General features: G+C 47.4%; 1 protein-coding gene and 1 long non-coding RNA gene across 2 annotated transcripts in view; one reads left to right on the top strand and one right to left on the bottom strand.

Annotated features, from left to right (window-relative positions):
* LOC126522045 (cytochrome P450 3A24-like) overlaps window positions 1-19855 on the top strand; it is a 281688-nt gene that overhangs the window by 123957 nt on the left and 137876 nt on the right. The window lies entirely within an intron of this gene.
* On the bottom strand, window positions 9884-13089 carry LOC129382333 (uncharacterized). The gene is made up of 2 exons (XR_008610415.2): window positions 12022-13089; window positions 9884-11023 (listed from the first exon to the last, which is right to left on the bottom strand). It is a non-coding gene; the product is annotated as an uncharacterized lncRNA (long non-coding RNA).

Genomic DNA, 19855 nt, shown 5'->3' with positions numbered 1-19855 from the left:
TCGAAGAGTGATCTTCGTCGTGCTACTACCGAGATTAGCTCTCAAACCTCTATCATTTTTTTTTTCGTGGGCAATGATTTGATAAGTTCGGTGTGAATCGTATATAGCTGTATGTATGTTTAATTTCCTCCGGTACGTTCTGATGACCTGTTCAGGCTCGTGTTGTTCTTGTACCCGTATAAGTTGCCTTTTTCTTTATTTTCCCTGTGATTCATGAGCCTGCTGTTTGTGCGTTTTATTAGCAAAACTTTCTCTGTCTCTTCTTTCGACTTTCCCGCTGCTGCTGTTGGTGCAGACTGTCGTGCTGGCCGACTAGCTGGCTTGCCTTGCGGAAAAGCTCATACGTAGGACGGCACTCCTATCGTTATTATACCTCCTAGTTGTGATAATTTCTACGTTGTCATGCCGTCATGGTAGTTATATCGTCGTCTTTCTGTCGTAGTGATCCCGCTGTCGTCATCGCATTGCCTCATGCCCACAGCTTGAACTTTGAAAAGATGAGCTAGGCGCAGAAGAATCCACTGGGCGGACTGCCTTGGCCAGTATCGGCATCGGGTTGTGGCCATGCCGTCGTTTGTGACGCCTTCCTCGAGATATCTACTGGTCGTCATTCTAGCGTCACCATATGTTCATCGTCATGCCGTTGAACACCGGATATAGCGCGTATATGGAGGTGGCTCACAGTGGCAGGAGGTAGTACGCGTAAGCGCGGACGTGAGCTCCAACGCCAACACAACACCGTTGTCATGCCATCATCGTCATTGCATCGCCTTCATGACATCGTGGTCATTCCTTCGTTCCTTGATCATCGTCATGTATTTCCGCCCTTTTCACTTTATCACTGTTACTGAGTCGTCATATCGTTGTTCTCACGCCACCGTGTGTAAGTCGTCAACGTCATACCGTCGTCACCAGACCGCCGACATGCCGATGTCATCTCTGCGTCGTTGTCGCAGAGTCACCGTCATGCCGTCATCGTTATTTCATTGTCCTCATTTTTTCGTAGTGATTCTACTGTCTGTCATGCCTTTGTCGTCACACAGTTGTCGTCGTTCCAGCATCGTCATACCATTGTAATAATTTTAGCATCGTCACCTCATTATCGTTATGCCGTCGTCGTCTTCCAGCTCCGTCATCCCATCACCACACCGTCGTCGTCATGCCTTCGCCATTATACCATCGCCGTAATTGTAGCATCAGCACTACGTCATCGTCGTACCATCATCAGTCCAGCGCCGTCATCCCATGATCGTTATGCCGTCGTCGTCGTCACATTGTCGTCATGCCAATGCGGTCATTGTAGTGTCGTAATGCCGCCGTGGCCGCTTCATCTTTGCTATTCCTTCGTCGTCATACCTTCGGCATCATCCCAGCATTGGCATCACGTTGTCGTCACGGCGTCATCATTCCGCTGTCGTTGTGCTACCATTGTCGTCATAACGTCGTCGTCGTAACATCGTCGACGCTCCAGCGTCGTCATCCCACGATTGCTTCGCCGTCGTCGTCACATTGTCGTCATTCCGCCATCGTCATGCCGCTGTCTTCATTGTATCGTCATCGCACAGTCGTCTTCATGTCACCATCGCCGTTCCGTCGTTACATTATCGTAGTGATTCCAGCGTTGGTCATTGCACCGTCGTGCTGCCGTCGTCATAAAGTCATCGTCGTGCCGTCGTGGTCGTTCTAGTGTCGTCATGCGTGGCAGACGCACGATCGAGCGCAACAAGTTATGTTGAGCAAGGCGGTTTCCGGTGAAAATGTGTCCAGCTAGATCGTGTAATCTCTACTTGCCAGCTCCCGCTAAGCAGGGACAGCGTTCACAGATTCCAATGAAACCTTCACTTAAACCGATTCCCACTGCGCGTGGGATCCGCCGATTTTTATTGACGTTTGGCAGTTTTTTACAGCGAAACTGTATATGGCAAGGGTTCCATCTGTTTTACGTGTTTTCGCGTCAACAATAAAAAATGAGCGTGGGACGCTCGCTGGGATAGTGCAATCCCGGGCCGACTCGCGGCGGACGTGAAACAAGCTTCAAGCACTCCGCTTATAATAATATTAACAATAAACAATAATAAATGAGATGGATAAATCCAAATGTACTGTTTCAAGTGGATGATTATACTGGAATCGTTTGTGAAGAGCACATGGATTCACGAGCAAGAGGCGTTGAAAAATACGCAAATGACACAATGTATGTACAACCATACGCCCTTGGCTCGCAAGAGAACAATGCCACAGACTGTGGGGATGTCTGTGCCGTACAAACGAAAGACGGAATTCTGATATCCACTGTGTTTATATCTCTAGGGACACCCAATTGTGATATCGGGAAGTTCATGACCACGCACTTTGTATGGGTTAGCCGAGATGACAATACCCCTGAGATCGTCGTTGCAGGCTTCAATGTGGACATTTCGAAACTAGACAAGAAACAGTTCGCTCACTTTGGGCTGGAAGAGTTTGGTTTGAAGTGCCGCACTAATCCAAGTCACTCAACTGCTCAACAACCGTCGTGTAAAGATTTAACTTTGGCCAAGAATCTGCGTAACGTTGTAACCGAACCAATCAGCGTATATCACAGTAATTACAGAGCTATGATCACTACCATTACCAAATGATGAAAATGAATACATGTACCCTTGTCTAACCCTGCCTGATGTGCTACTGAGCTTCGCTGGTCCTCCACCTTCACAGAGTGGAATGACTCCTCAATTTATGCACTTGCGTTACATTTATTTTCTTTTTGTTGTTTTTAACAGAGTTTTTTAGATAACCAACCCTGTCGGTTGACAAGCATCTGATATTTCACAATTAATAAAGAAAAATGCATGTGAGGCCGATATTAGCTGAAAACTTGAAGCGCGGAGATCGAGATAAGCTATTCAAACTTTGCCATTACGTTTGCCCTTTATCTTGTGTGCACATGCAGGAGTCGCATAAAATCATTATGATATAGCGACTCTACACCTTCCAGAAACGTCAGTAGCAGACGCACTACTGCTTATTATCATAACGGGAAGGTGAACGCCCTTACTTGTCATACCATCGGTCATTTTTGCAAATGCATTCAGAAAAGTAAACTCGGTGTACCGCGCTATCCATTTCTGTCCGCTTTCTGCGTCGTACTCGGCTTTCAATGTAAATATTCATCGTTGATCGTTCCACGCCAGTGTCGCAGACGTCAAGTAGTCACTTTAACTGCAATGACGTCATAATATTTTCCCACAAAAGTTCTTTCACAGCAGGGCACTTTGAAAGCGAGCTGCATGTGAGCAATTGAGAGCGCGTGACGTTTACCAGTTTCTCGAGCCAGCTGCTCTCTACTCTGATAGGTACAGGCAGCAGTGAGAGTAACTACATGTGAGTGAGCTACCAAAAGGCAAAGCGAACGGCGACAGAACTGTTCATGGCCCTGTAGCAATGCGTGATCTTCCTAAAAAAAGAAAAGAAAAGAAGTACACATACACGTATGCACAGACACTGACGCACAGACAAAAAAGATATTGTGAGGCTGTTAAAAGAAAGAGAAAAGCATCGCCTGTGCCACCGAGGTATAACAGGCTTGACGCACAGACAGGAGTAAGTACGCACACACGCCATATACGCAGTCATCACACACACACACTGCGACCGGAGAAAATAGCTGACGATCTCTCAGAGGTGTCTCCATCAGAGTCGTCCTTCAATACTGTTTTATATTATTATTATTATTATTATTATTATTATGATTATTATTTGTTTTGAACACAATACAATTAACAGGAAAGGGAAAGCGAGGAGCAGGCTGGCAACTGCCACCGGAAGGGGCACAACGCCTGCCTACTCTTCAGAAGGGAGACGACAGCAACACAGAAATGGAAGATAGGAAGGAGGGGAGGAAAGAGGAAAGCAAGAGCAACAGGCAAATCAAAAGAATAAAGGAGAACACAGTACCGATCACACACAGTTGGGCCGGCCACTGAAGGTCACGCTATTACAGAATGTTGAACAGAATAGTTTCGACGCTACAAATACTGGTAGGAAATTGCCCATTTGAACTCTGTTTTTGCAGGCAAGATTGCATGCGTGCGTAATACTGGTAGGAAATTGCCCAGAGTGACGCCCGCATGCAATCTTGTCTACAAAAGTAGTGTTCAAAACCCGGAGGGCGTTTGGGTCCGTTACTTTTGCAGGCGATGGCACGTATGCAAGCCCGCAAACCCCACCACACAAACATACATGCATGCACGCAGACACCCTCTCACACAAGGATGCAATGCACCAACACAGGAGTAGCCACAAGAGTATTTATTACGTTCGGCCTCCTGGGGCTCGTCCCACGGGGCGCCATTGTGGCTCCCACTCCCCCGAACATGTCGGTTCACAGTATAACGTCCGGCGGGCCGCGCCGGTTGTCTGCGGCCTTCAGACGACGCGGCAAGACGACGAAGACGACGTCGGCCACGTCTGTACCGCGCCGCCGATGCAAGCGAGGCGTCTTTTACAAGCTCGCTCACTTCCGAGAAGGGAGGCCCACGATATACTGGCCCGTTGTGTTATGGCGCAGCGACGAAATTGATCGCTCTGCATGACAAAGGACGGAACGGGCCGTCCCGGTCGGGTCGTTATTCATACGGAACCGAGGACACGCAGGGGACGAAACCTTTTGTTCCTCCCTTTGCCGACCTCAAGCCGGCGTGACGGACGCCGAAGACGAGAGAAAAAAAAAAATGGAAGGAAGGAAGGAGGAGCCGGGGAAGGACTCATTTCGAGACACCCTTCATTGGACACGCCTGCTCGGAAGCCGAGAACAACGAGACGGCTTTGTTTTGCAAACAGAGTTTCGCTCATGGCCCGTATACTCAATATCGGCTCGAAGGTAATATTTACGCGACTCGCGGCATAACACCCACTAATGGCAGGTTGAACGCCTCTTTGCGTCCGAGTAAGTCTCGCGAATTCGTCCCTGCGACGCCCCACGCATATACGTGTGTTCGTTCGTGACTGCTTCTCGGATTTCTCGGCAGCGGTGATTATAACGTCGGCGTGTCTGGTGCAAGCCAGTGTGCGCATTTATCAAAGGCGGGAAGAAGAAAGGGTGAGAAAGAAGGGGAAACGCGAATTTTGGTTGTCAACACAACGACGCGTCTGGCTCGCTTACAAATACAAAAGGCGCCATTTCTTTTTCTGTATCTTTTTTGTTGCGTGTTTTGCAGTTTTGGGAATGGGGGAGGGGAAGGGGCTCCGGAATAATTTTGATTGCTTGGGGATCTTTAAAGTGCACCCAAAACACAGTACATGACCGCTTCTTGCATTCCGCCTCGATCGGAACGAGCCCATTGCGGCCGGGGATCGAACCCTCGGCTTCGAGGCTCGGCGGCGCAATTCCATGACAACTGAACCGCCGCGGAGGGTATATGCGACGTCGCATAAAACGATCATTCGACGCCTATATAAATAATAACGAGGGAAGACTTTGCGCGTCATAGCTGACAGATCATAGGTGGAGAAAAGAAAACAGTGTTTCGTAAGCCTCTTCATCCTGGGATTAAAGGCAACCGAAACAATAGAGCAGGGCGAAAACAAGAGCGTCCTGTTAGCCTTGCACTTTCGTAACAGTTCCTGACAGCTCTTGAGCGTCACGACGTGGTGGCCGACGCCCTGCGCCCCCCAAGTCACCCTCGACCTGCCTGTCTGGGTGTTGCGAAGGCTTCGGTCGACGCACCGAGCTGAATAATATCCTCCAGAGGCCATAGGCTGCTTCAGTAAGCCGCGCCGCCTTCTTTATCTCATCGGCAAACGCCGAGGCTGTCGCTATTGCTCCACCGCTCTTTCAGATGTCGGGCCCAGACCTGTCGTGCAGTGTTGACCGAGAGAACAGTGCAACCCCTCGATGATCGGGATGGAGGATAGCGTCAAAGTGGGCGTCTGCAGAAACGCGTTTGTGCACCTTTGTACGTCTGACCGCAAATATTTACATTGAAAGAACCGTAGCGTTGATTTAGATTAGCTGTAATCTCATCGGAAAGGAAAGAGAAATTCAACAGCTGTCCCCGCCCATGGCTTATAGAGCAAATAATCACGATGGCCGGTCGTTTAATATTTTCTCTCTCTTTTTTTTTAAATTAATGTTTGCTCATTGTTTCAAACAAATACAGACATATCCCGAAACATGCGCTTGGAAAGATAGGGTCGAACGTTAGTCGTTACTTAAATGAGTCGGGTTTTTTTATGCACATCGCCTCCACTAAACGTTTCTCGTCCTTCGGGCTTTCTTTCTTTCTTTTATGTATGTGTCCCGAAGCAGCGCTTTCTCGGGCAAGCTTTCCGAGGACCATATACGCGCTTGCTATCGCGACGAATTCGTGTGGTCCACAGTGTGTGGTAGACGGCGAAACGCTCGCTATCACGTGACGCTGCAGCTCGATCGTCACAGCGCGTGTACTGCATACGAGCGCACACGCGAGAGCGGCCTTGCATCGCCTCTGCTCAGCTTCAGCATCCGCGCTGCACCTCCTCCACCCCCATCCCCCCAGCCAGTGTCCAAGTACCAAGCCAGACCTCGCGCACGCCGAGGGTACTGCTTGCTCTTTCAAAGACCCCGACCGGCTGCTATACAGCACTTCCATCCTCGCTAGAGGGGGTCGTCACGGCAGTACGGCGCGCCTGGTCAAACACACTCGGCCGCATCGAAACGATGGTGCGGCTCCGCAGCCGCCGCGGATTTACCTTGCGGCCCGTAGAAGACTCTCAGCCCGCAGCTATATGGGGGGGGGGGGCGACGACGCTCGCCGCAAGTGAAGGCTGTTTGCGTTCGGCCCGGGACGAGCTTCGAAGTGCGTCAAGAGTGCATTTGCGTTTGCGATGCGCGAGCTTGCTTTTACGTACGCATGTATACTTGCGCGCAGGTGCGTTGTTTCGTCACGCTGAGTCTCTGGCGCTAAACGCGCTGGGAGGGTTTGGAATTTCCAGCGCGCTTCGGGAGAAGGCTCAAGCACCGCTACTTGCCACTACACGGGGCGTACTGTGTTTGCTTAGCCCGTGTCTCTTAGATATAGCGCTTAGCATGCCTGCATCTGCAATGTTGCTTTTCACATATGGTGCGTTTGTTTCTTGTCTGCCCGCTTCCGTCGGCACTCATAGGATTGATATTAAGTTGGAAGATACAAAAAAAGAAAAAAAGAAAGAGTGAAAAAGCAAGCAAGGAAACTTAAGATCATTTTTTTTTTTTGCTGTCAAAGTTCACAATCGTTGCGCAGAAAGCGTTTCCATGCTTTCTAATGCTGCAGGCCGACCCTACAGGAAAATGCGTAAGGCACGGCGAATAATTTTCAGCAGTTCGAGGACATCTTGATAATGTGTTTCACTCTTCCCCGATCGTATTTTTTTTTTGTATATCGCTACGTGATGGAAATTCGAAATTATCCGTATTATAGCAGTGTGCCCTGGATACTTCATCGTCGGCACGTTGAATGTGCGCTGATATTCGGTATGAAAGGACGAGCAAAGCGCGTTATGCTCAATAGTAACTCCACCTAAGTAACTCCACCTCCACCTAAATCAAGGGGGGGGGGGGGGGGGGGCTGGTAGTTGCAATGAACCAATTTCAGGATGGTTCGTTTCACAATTCGTTAGAAATGAGAATTCAACTTGCAGCCTCGTGTAGAATTGATAAAGATGAAACTAACACTGCCAGAGAAGGGTATCATATATCCCCTTGCTGCTGACACCGTGACCATCTTGCTTAATTAATCTCTACACACAACTACAGTGCGGCAAAATACTCATAGTAGACATCAACGCTGAGGGTTTTCAGGTGGAACTACAATATTCTAGTGCTATGTAGTATAGCAAAGCTCCGAAGTACTGACCGAGCCTAATGTTGCTAACCTGCGATGACCTCACAGAACTGACATATTGAGCGTGACGTGGCCGACAGCGTGGACAAACGCAGTCATTGCGCTCTCTCAACGGTTCACCTACCTCTGAGTGTCGTTGTGCTTATCGGGCATTCGTTTTTATCAGCCAAGCGTACACCGCACAAACTGTGCAACACAATTCAAAATTTTATCCTTCTGCAATGTCATGGTAACCTTATCGTTTCAGTGACTATTTATGCGCTTCGTTATTAACTAAATATTCCATAACGATTAGTAACTTCTCACGCGTGTTACAGGTTGTGTGCTGGCTCTACATTACGTGTGACATGCATATATTTGCAGCATATGATGTCGTGTTCTTAAAACGTGGCGAATTTTTTTTTATTATTATAAGTTTCTGTAATATTGCTATTTCTTTCCCTGTTGTTCGTTTCTCTCTTTCTTGTTCTTAGCTATAGGACATTGGGACATCGGGCTTTTGAGTTGGCAAACTTCCTGTTTTGTCGCAGTGAATAAAAAAAAAAGTGAATAGCATTTGTTGATTGCAGCGTTCCAAGGAAGCATTTACCACGCCGTATGAGACTAGCAGGTTGGCTAAAAATTCGAAAGGGATTTGTGTCCTCCGTTACAATTCCTATGGATCGTGGAGTTTCCTGCAAAGACTTACGAGAGGGAACTCAAACGCTGGTGCCCAAGGCAGCTGAGAGGTAGGCTGGCTCACCCAGCATGTAAATGGTGGATATTGTGCACGAATTTGTCTAAACTCTGTCCTTCTATATAGCTTCAAACGACTTCGATGACTTTGTCATCCAGTTATTTCAAACTAAACGTTGCATTATAAGTTCGACGATTCCCAATTACTCCCAGAAACTTATTGCGCTTCTCGTTATTTTCTTTACAAGAATGTTATCACGGCTTGGAGGAGGAGCAGGAGGAAATAAAGAGAGAAGGCAATGATGTTAACCAGAAATGCGCCTGCTTGGCTACCCTACTCTAAGGGAAGGGGAAGAGGGAATAGAAAGATAAGATAGAGAGAGGGAGGGGAGGCGGAGGAAATTTAGAAAGTTAAGGCACAACGAATAGCTTCGCAAGGACATTTGCAGTCGTAAGTACAAAGATCGGGCAAATCAGTGTACTAACAATCATTCCCTTCATACATGAAAGAGGGCACTGCCGGAGTTCCGGCCCTCTAGTAACTTGAGTAAAAAAAAAAAAAAACTCAGTGATGTCGATTATTCTGCTGTTGATGATGACGGTGCTGATTGTATGTATGCAGTAAATTGCATTCCTCTTGTCCCCCTCTCAACATGGCAGTTCATCCAGTCAGTGCCCAAGTAGTGCACGAGGCGGCGTACGCTCGCTCCCCAGGGCCAGGCAGCGATGGTCACGCGCTGTGCCCCCGTGGCTTCCCGCCATCATCGCGCCGGTGCCGGCCGAACTCTTTATGCAGCGGCAAAACCGTAGCGGCCCTGCGCTCCACACAATGGCGGCCCGTGCATTGGCGTTGCTCGAGGACTTCCCTTTTGTTCTGCCCATCGGTCGGCGACCGCTCGCCGCACTGCGGGGTCGGACGCGGTGCCGGGCATTGCACGGCCTCTCTCCTCGCTCCGTTTGCCATTGTTCTTCGTCTGAACCCTGCGCGGTGTACGACCGACCCTACAAAAGAGCTCTCCTGCAAATATTACTGCAGGGCAGTCTGCTGTTTCGAATCGCTAAGTATGGACAGCTGGGCTAGTTGGTTGTGATTGGCATTATGACCGGCGTTCATGTTTTCCTTCTCGTCCGTGTTCCAATTGTGCGCTGGAACGATGTTTCACAGTGTTTCGAATCGTTCGGCATGCTCGTGAATCGTTAGCGGGACGTGGATATTGGTTTGCCTGGTATAACGGGAATCGATGAGAACGGATACCTTGTGTATTCTTCCTTTCTTTCTTTCTTTCTTTTTCTTTCTTTCTTTCTTTCTTTCTGTCCTTCTTTCTTTCTTTCTTTCTTTCTTTCTTTCTTTCTTTCTTTCTTTTTCCTTTCTTTCTTTCTTTCTTTCTTTCTTTCGTTTAATACTTCAAGCTGCAGATTCTGCTACGCGGCGCTGCGATTGGATTGGATTGGAGCAAAGTTTATTTGTGCCTGCAGTTTGGCTCTCGCGCGCCCCGACGAGGGCCTACCAACTTTTGCACCTGTGAAGTGCTTGCCGTTCTGAATTGATATCGCGTCCGTCGCGCGCTAGGCACGAACCCTGGTACATATGAAAAACGAACTAGCAAAGTGCGAAACCGCTGGGAACGGCCCACTGCTAAAGAAATAGCTTGCGCCGTTCGGAATTAATAGCCTTTTTCGCCCGCTTTGACCTGCGTGTACGAAACGCCCGAATGGCTCTGAGAGGAAAATAAACGGAACAACAGCCTACTGGTTCACTTTAATTCCCGTACGAATTCATTCACTTCAAGTCCGCTTCTGCATAGGTCACGTGTCCCCCAGCTTATAACAAAAATTTTAAAGGTATAACTCACGAAGCAATCATTTTCTTCGTATTTTTTCTTTAGATAACTAATTAACGGGATCGTTTAAAAGCCGTCAAATAGAATCTGGACGAGAAAAGTAAATGAATTATTGGCCTACGATGATCTTAGGATTATACGGCCACTAAGAGGTCAACCAAGACACTTCTTCTCTCTGTCCGCTCCTCTTGCTAGTTCAGCCATGAATAACGCCTGGGTAGCTGTAATAAAGGTTCAGCGGGCGTAAAATACGCCAGAATAGAGAAAATGCGCAGTGGAGAACTCGTGGCGTGATTTGATTTGGCTAGTGAACTTGGTTGAGAGGGAAAGAGCAAGGCCCTTTAATGGATCTTGGAGAAGAAACATGCCTGGCGGCACGCCTATATAATAGCACACTACCACAGACGGGAAGGATGAGAAATAAAGTGGTACGCTCAGTGCACGTCACCGACACGCAGCATACACAAAACGCAATCACAACGTGCAACATACGAAGCAAGTAAAGTATTTCATTGGGACAGTGTGTCTTGGAGAAAGGTTTAAAACGTTTCGTACACAGTAGGAACACTGCAACGATCAGTTCTCCACTCCGGGGCTCTGCGTTACCTCACGTTGCCTAGTGACCATCAGATGAGGCAGGCCAGCTTGATTGCCGCAGTGCACTTCCTGCAAAGAAGCAGCCACTTAAAACACGCACGGCCAGCGATAAACAGCGAAAGCTACCACGAATCTCTGCTGCGGACACGCGTTGCAGCGCTAATGACGCCATCAAACTGCGCTGAGAAGACAAACAACGTGGCTTCCAAAGTATGCAGGCAGTGCTGAAATGTTTATATATCGTGTGGATCTCTCTTACTTCTTCAGCGCTCTCCCTTCTTAATTTTCGTTTGCGCTGTCCACGGGCCGTAATAACGTACGCGTTCGGCCTGTCTGCCGGGCACTCGCTTCAAATAGGCACCGCGGTAAAGGAAGTTGCTCTCGAGCAGCCATGGATCCGGGTCTGCCTCATGCATCGCTGACGAGAACGCGATGGCCAGCACTGTGATTAAGCTCTATTTGTGCAGTGGTAGTCTGAAAGCTGATGGGACCTGACATCTCGGGGCTAGTTTGTTCGGTCGTTGAGCTAATGCATGGAAAACGTAGCTTGCCTCGAGGTACCTAGGAAAAAACAAAGATTACTGAGGTTTGACGTCCGGGATAACAACGTGGGTTATTATAGGTGGCGTGTTAAGGAAAACATGCCAAATTTCGATCACCATAGCTTATAGTTATCGGCTTTCAGGCAGGTCTCATATACATCAAGGAAATATTATACAGGTACAAAGCTAATGCTCTGGCCGACTTGGAAAGAGCGTGAAACCTTCACTATTTTGAGAGCATCAAGTTGTCATGCGTGCTCCCCGATGTAGCGTTGTTGTCTTATTTTTCATATCAGATCATGTTAACTGGATACGAAGACGGGCAGTATGCAAACCAGTTTTCTGCTAACGCGTTTCCCGGGATGGCGTGGAAATTAGTTTAGACAGAAAGGGCGGAGTTATGTAAAAGAGAAAAAATAGCATTTATCTGGCACAAGATATTAAGTAAAGTTAGATAAGAGCAAACGCTAACCAAATGTCAACAAGCACACCACAAACATGTGTTTGAATAAACAGGGTACTTACGGCCCAGCTTATACCTTCATAAATACAGAGTCTCTTAAGTGGCCTTCTCTTCGCATCATCACAAGGCTTAGTGGAAAAGTCCGGACGGCGAAACTTAGTTTCATATAGTGCTTCTGTGGTGGAAGTATGTAATATGGCACTTGTTCTTTTCATATAGTTCGAAGAGATCTTAAGAAATGCCCGGTGACAGACAACGTCCTCCTGAATATTAAAGCAGATTTAATGAAGAGGTGGGAATTAACTACAGGGGACATAGGATTGCTCAGGTACGTAATTTAAGATGCACTAATTAACTCAGAATTATTCCCTCAATCTCTTACAGCCTCAATTTTTTTTTCGCCTAAAGAAAAATGTTCAATTCGCAGTTGGAGAAACTTCTATGCTGGTTTCGAAGATCCAAAATTCGACTCACGCAATTTGTTATACCTGAGTGAAATTCAAGGGCTCCTTAAGAAAAACCAAACTTGTGCCTGCTGCGGGATGCCTTTATGTTCGTATGTTTTCGCACTCTACTAAATGTGACAGGGCAGGTGAAGCATCTCGCAACTTGTGGCAGCCTGTGTGTAATACAGTATTCCAGAGGTGGGAGGATGACTGTCATTTGTGCACTCGAACGCATTCATTCCCATGAGTTCCTTCGAGCGTTCACCGTCGTTCGAATCCCGAGGTCTATTGGAAGAGCGCACACAAGAATACACAGGTGACAAGAAACAAAAAGAAAGAAAAGCAGCAGTTCCACTTGGATATGGATACGGCTTTGGCTATGCGTTCTCCAACATGAACGCAGTAGGTTGCCAGACAGCGACCCGCGTTCCGCTAAAGACCAGTGTGTATAACACGAGCGGTGACATTAGCCAGCATCTTTTCACGAAACTATCTCGATATCCGGTTTATACGGTACTACACACATTGTTTTGCTATTCACTAAAGTACAGCAGGGATCTACGGTGTGGATCATAGACCCACAGGTGGTAGTCTGGTGGGCGGCTTGCGTTGTATGGACCCGCGTTCGACAGGTGTACCTGAGCCGGCCGAACTGCGTGATTGCACGATTCTTTCGGCGTCGCCTTTGAATTGAACAGCACTCGTGTATTGTCGCCTCGTAGCGCCAAGTGCGTCTCTCGTGCGCCCAGCGCCGAGGGGGCGAAACGCGAGCTTTCGAGCGCCTGCCTCCGGTCGCGAGAAGGTTCGAGTCGAACGGCAGTCGTGTAAACGCCTAACGCGTGATCATTATACGAACCAGTGCGCTGGCCCTCGATCGCTGCACGCTCGTGGCCTCGCAAATAACCCCTGCCGTGCGCAGTCGTGCCTACTTCCTAACCGTATTCATATCTGCCCATTGTCCGATCGGAGGCTCCAGGGGCAGCGTGTGGTATAAGAGCTCCTTCCGTCGAGGCGTTCCCGACAAACTTCCGGTCTGCGCTTACGTGGACGTGACGCCTGCGGCTCCGGCCGAACCGAAGGATTCGCACGAGCCATTGTTCCGATCATCGTCGTTCCCAAGGTTTCCTTTTTCCTTCTAGATCTTTTTGTGCGCCTCTATGTCTCGTTGGGGCACAACGCTTGAGGCTTCTCGTGAGGGCGGTGAATAAGCGCTGAGATTAGAACTATTGCTGCTTTCTGCGTGGAGGAGGACGAGGAAGAAACAACTTTGTTGCAATGGTAATTAAAAGAAAGGAAAATAAAAACGCGAGAAGAGTACATGCGCACGTTTGCCTTTTCTGAGCTTGTATGGGTCGCACAAAGCCCGTGATCCTGCAGAGGGATGTGCGTAAATGTTCATTATGCGTGTGCACGGTAGTGCGAAGAGTTTTGTGTTGGCACTGCCGTTTGTTGAGTCAAGCCGTCTCTGCGTTTATTTTCACCGAAGTTATCTTTTCCCAGCGCGGCTGCGCTGAAACTGTGTTCTGTCTGGTTTCGTGAAAGCGAACTTTTCTAAACTCTTCGCATGAAATCTTCCTTAAGAGGCAGCTTTAGCTCGGGTGCTCCTATCTAAATACATGTAAAAGGAGAATTCGTTTTTCTCGGCAATCACTGCACCAAATTTGATGAGGTTTGTTGCATTTAAAAGCAAAACTTAAAATCTAGTGACATTTGGTCTCGAATTTTCGAGTTAGGTCGTGAATTTTTTATTGAAAATTGGCAAAAATCGAAAATTTTTAGAAAACGAAACTATCAAGTTTACAACTCTGTAACTCAATAACGAAAAATGATAATACAATTATGTGAATTGTATCTAATAGTACATCTAAAGCGGACAAAATTGATATGTGACACATGAATATAAAAATATTTAGTAATAGGAAAATACAACTTTTGCAGAACTCTTGTAACCAACGTAACAAATTCACGTAACATGTAAAATGACATATCAAATTTGTCCGCTTTGAATGATTTAATGGATGCTGTTTAGAGAACCGCGATATCAGTTTTCTATGCAGAGCTATGAATTTGTAAACTTCGCGCTTCTATTTTTTTCAAACGGTCAAATATTTGAAAATCGTTTTAATAAAATTCAAGCCATAAATCGAAATTCCGCTTCCAACAGTCACTAGAACTTAACTTTCTCTTTCAAATGCAACAAATTTCATTAAAATCGGTCCAGGGGTTATCTCATAAAGATGTTTTTGCCTTTTACATGCATTTGAATAGGCCGCGTCGGAGTTGGGCCCAAGCTAAAGCTTCCTCTTAAGGACTTTTGGATGTCGCTATGACATGGCTGTTCTCAATGTGTCTCTTTTCTTAATCATATACGTCGGAGCATATGAGTGCTAGGCGCCTGTAAGAAGCGCCAAAAGCTCTTTACATATTTATTTAAAAACAAAGTGTGGTTGTGTTCAGGGTTGGCATTCCAAAGCGTCTGGTTAACCGCGGTTAACCTGTCATCTGTGTACTCTCGCGTTCTAACAACACTGAAGGAGAAGCGCTTCTACGGAGCGTGAGAGAAGCGCATGCCTCCGAGGCTGGATTATGCATGAACGACAACACTGGAGCTGCACTCAACAAGGTGGCTCTCCAGGACGATGTCCCGGTGTCGGCACTTGCCTCACATGCACGCATGAGTGAACGAGTGCGAAAAATACGAAACGAAGTTTCTAAGTAATGCCGGGGCTTGTTGGGCTGCTGGGCTGGTGATTCGCGCTACAAGCACAAAATTAAGCGGCAAGCAAACACGAGACACATGTACTACATACGCGGCTCCACAGTTAACGGTATGGGTCATGCGCACTAACCAGCAACCATACTAAACAGGATTATATATTAACTCGCGCATGTGGGTGTCTGGGCATTTGTGTGTCCCGTTCGATTTTGCTCTGGTAACGCGACGTCTCACGAATTTGCCTGCGCTTCCTGCTGGATCATGTGAAAGAAGAGGAAACCCAGAAGCGAGAGAGAAACATCACTCTGTGCAGGCACACCTTCGATTGCGTTCAGTGCGAGTTAATTCAGAAGCCCGCGCATAGCGCTCTGTAGTAGGAAGTCCTCGTGTGGAAAACCGGAAGCCTTCCGGAGCCACTCCGTTTATAAACAGCGAAAAGCTGCCCGCTAAAGTAGCCCGGTATGTGTTTAGCGGAAAGGAAGACAAATGTCAAAAGGAATTAGTGCGCCATTACGGAAGCCCGCCGATTTCCAGCGCTCCTAATTTGCATCGAGTTATAAAATCAGTTCTTGCTGCAACAAGCACGAGAAACTGTATCTACACAGTCGTCGTCAATATGGAAGGGAACAGCTCAATATATTCAAATACCCATTTAATGGTTAAACATACATTCCTTTTATAAAAGTGGTCAATAAGACTAAAAGTTCATCAGCAAAACTTATTGTTGTGTATCAAGTTCCTATACCTGAATCCACGTGTCACGAGTGATCGTCGTTTAAAAAAAATTTGCCGTTCCCTGTCATATTGATGACGTCTGTGCATGTTCTTATGGCCTGGCGCACGTTCGTTTAAATTGAAAACATAAACAGAGGTGTCCCTTACACTGAAGTGAGAACAAAAATACATATTTTTCTTGACGGAAATCGACTGCAAGGATAGAAGACTGGAAGCTTTCTTTGGGACCGCAGGTTCATTGCTGCTATGGTGCCTGAGAAACTCTCTACGCAGTCTTAAACTCGTCGCGCGTAAGTTCCTCTGAGTAAATTGAACATTTTTGCAGATAGTATCCCCATAGTTGATGGGACATATCTGGAAAGATATTAAGATGTTTCACTTTGTGAAACTTCTATAGGAACGGTAGTGCAGTAACAGAGGCAAGAAGCTGTATCGCAGAGGGAGAGCCGATGCTCAAGAACGTTCTTTTTCGCCTGTTTCCACTTAGTTAAGATGAACATTTTTTTGCACATATGCTCCATATACTTAGCGCTACCTGTGTTTAACGAAACTAAGAGTGCACTTTTTTTGTTCGCGGGTGTATACATAGACGCGTCTCGTGCTAAAAGAGCTTCCTGCTAAACGCTCTCTAATAAAAGAAAGATCGCACGCATAAACGAGGCCGGCCACGCACGTTTTTCTCCGGTAGCTCGTTTGCGCGTCGCTCACTACTCCCTTCCGGCGACGAGAAAACGGTGCGCACGGCTGCAAACGAACCGCGAGGCCCCTCGCATTGAAATACGCCGCGCGCGGGGTCGAGCGCGGGGGGGCACGGTTCCGAGTGGCCTTTGTCTTGCCCGGAAGGAGGCTTCCGTCGCCAAGAAAGACAGCTGCGCGGCCAAACAACGCCGCGCCGCCGTCGCGGTGGCGTGATGTCAGGCTTGACAGGGCCGCTGTGACGCGCGCGCACGTCGCCCGGCCACGATCCCGGCCTCCCGCTGAGGCCCTCCCGCATGGCCGCCATTAGCGGCACGCGGTAAACACGGGATTCACGTGCGCGTGCAGCTGCAGCTGCGAGACAGCGCGGGCGCGTTCGTTCGTCGAGCTCGCCTTCGCGAGCCGTCTGCTGGCTTCGGGGAGGTGCTTTGCGGCCGTCTGCCCCCCGCCTCCCCGCTGATGTGAGCCGTCTGCTGCGCGCGTTCTTCCGGATACACCTTTGCCACGGAGGCGACTTTTCGTTGTATGGCGCACGCGGCAGTTGCCGAGGGCACCTTTTCGAGAAGACAACGGTAGCGCGAGCGCGCTTCGCGTGCGTGCTTTAAGGGCGAATAACACGTGCTCTGGTTCTTTGCCATGCAGACGGACAAGTTGGTGTATACAGACGCGCGCAAACAGTTCGCAGGTCGCAGATGCGGCAGAAACAGAAACACGAAAATATATATGTCGTCATAGTCTATGCAGGCGCTTTGAAATCAATTGACCGTGTATTTTGTAACGATACTATCATTTGCCATTATATATATTTGTATTCTTCATAGGCTATCATAGATTCATAGATGCTGCGCCTATGAATCTAGATGCTGCGCCTATGAATCTATGAAACGCATTGTTGCCAGTATCGACCCGTTGTTGAGATGGGTGATAAGAAAAAAATAGAACCGGTGGAAAAGAACCCTAACATAATACAGCCCTTGATGTGCATGTTCAACGAAGGAAACGCCACAATTTCACATTGGACTGCTGTGTTAGAAGAAATGTAACATTTTTTTGCCAATGCCGTGTTCTCTGAATGTTTGCCGCCATAAAGGTTCCAACAAAAATTACGAAACTGCGACGCTGCATTTATTCGGCTACCGTTAGAATGACGCCCAGGGATGCATTCGTCTAAACTTCCTGCTTGTGACTTCAGAGGTACCTGCTGCGTCATTTCTTGCGCTTTATTTCTTGCAAATTTCCGATAGATAATACCTTCAGAAACGCACGAAGACAGTATGTTTCTGCTCGTGTGTGCGTAAGTGTCGTGAAAGGTTGGATTCATTGCAAAAATAGTTCGTTGATAATGATCAGTTTGTACATTTACGAAGTCGCTCGAAGCCGGAAGGAGGACGAGGTTTAGGCAAGTTCGTGTATACTCCTCATCATTCTCTAGCTGGGTGAGCCGCCATACTTGCAGCTCCTGCAGACACTAGCGCCAGAGTTTCCTCTAAAAGATTTTTTTTCTTCTTAGGAAACGCTTATCGACACACCATGACCTCCGAAATCCCGCACGCAGGTTCATTCGTGCGCGGTCTCGGAGGCCATAGATATACATAAGCTGGGTCCCTTCTCTAAAGCTGCACTTGCAATCACGAACTCGGGGTCGTATTTACAGAAGTTACTCGTTCCGTATTGGAATGGTTGACACGCCTAATATGTGCGACTTTTGCGGGACCGAAGATGTTATGATGCACAAGCCCTGTGCCTCTGAAGGGGAGGGGCGTGTTTGTCACGACGTCCAGCACCATCCACACTCCACACAACATTAAACCGGCTGAACTCGAGACCGTTTTCTGAAGCAAAGATCTTTGGATCGTGGTCGCGTACACGTCACTGGCTCAGAAATCAACGAGGGCGTTGCTACAGTACCTCAACTCACGTGGTCTCTCCAACTGTTTATAGACTCGGTTTGCGTTGCTCTCTCGCTTTTCACTATTTATACCCTCTCCCACAGTGTAGGGTCGCAAACCGGTCGTGCGTCTTATTAACCTCCCGGCATCTGATCGTTTCTCTCTCGCTGTTGATAACGCTTATTAAGATTAGCTGTAGCTTTGTCTCCCCTATATACAGGGTATCTCAATACGTGTTGCGTAAAAGTGTTTTTACGAGCATGAAAGAATGAAGCCCACAATGCACGCAAAATTGCCGCGCGACTGACCGCTCTATCGCACTTTGAGTGTATTCGCGGGCTTCTTTCACGCTCGGAAAAACTTTTATGTATCACGCGCTGAGCAACAGAAAGCTGTATCGGGAGTTTTTCATGTCCCTCTGTAATTTTCTCATTGACACTTTTCATCTAACTATAATATTTGAGAAGTTGATTTAGTAATTAAGACTAATGATGTAGTTCGGTGGAATCCCAGTAGTAGTCTGAGGATCTTCGAGAGACGGCAAACAACATTGCCTTGGTTCTGCCCAACTACGGGGCATTCGCATATTTTATATACAGGGTGTCACAACTAAAGCTAGCTGGGGCACCCTGTATATATAGTGCCCAGACAGCAATGTTGCTGAGCGCACCCTCGCAAGACAACAACAGCGCGGACATACTTTGAGTGCGTACTGTGGCGCGAGCAACATTTTATCTGGCTCTGTCGCGCAAAACAACGGTAAAGTTCACATGCTCGTCTCGTTCTGTGATTCCTTCGTATCTATTCGCTTGTGTTGGAAAATCTGTTTTTCTTTCTGCTGAAGTAGCTGAGGCGCTCACGCGTCTGCCCGTTGTTGTCTAAGTACAGTTAACGCAGTGGTTTTACATGACTATAAATTATAAAAACCATATAAATTATGATTACGAATAGAATATTACGGCGTAAACCAAATCTGCATTACTTTAACATTAATTAAAGGACTGATTTGTGAGTAACACACTGCCAAACTTGAGTTCGTGAAATAAATCGCTGACGGCGGCTGCAAATTGGCGACGTCTTAATGTTGTCCGCTTTAAACATTCTATAAAGTGCAGCTTATAGCAATTGCGACATGCGTATTTTTTTCGGTGTTACAGAGATGCAAACTTGATGCTTCAGTATTGTTGTTTTGTTTTCTTTTTGCGATGATAATTATTTTCATACGATATCCAGCATAAAAAAAAGAAAAAAAAACGCTCTCGTCTGTCTTGGTAAAAATGTGCCCAGTTTTTATAAATTTATTAATTTCGGTTCAGCGCTTACCCTAGAGCATCACTGAATATCAAATGAACTTTAATAGCCATGATCCGAGGCTAGGCTTCTTAGTCGCTAATGTAGATGCAGAAGCAAATAC

This window comes from Dermacentor andersoni, chromosome 6 (genome assembly GCF_023375885.2).
Source record: "Dermacentor andersoni chromosome 6, qqDerAnde1_hic_scaffold, whole genome shotgun sequence".
Lineage (NCBI taxonomy): Eukaryota > Metazoa > Arthropoda > Arachnida > Ixodida > Ixodidae > Dermacentor > Dermacentor andersoni.
This window is presented reverse-complemented; position numbering and strand designations above follow the sequence as displayed.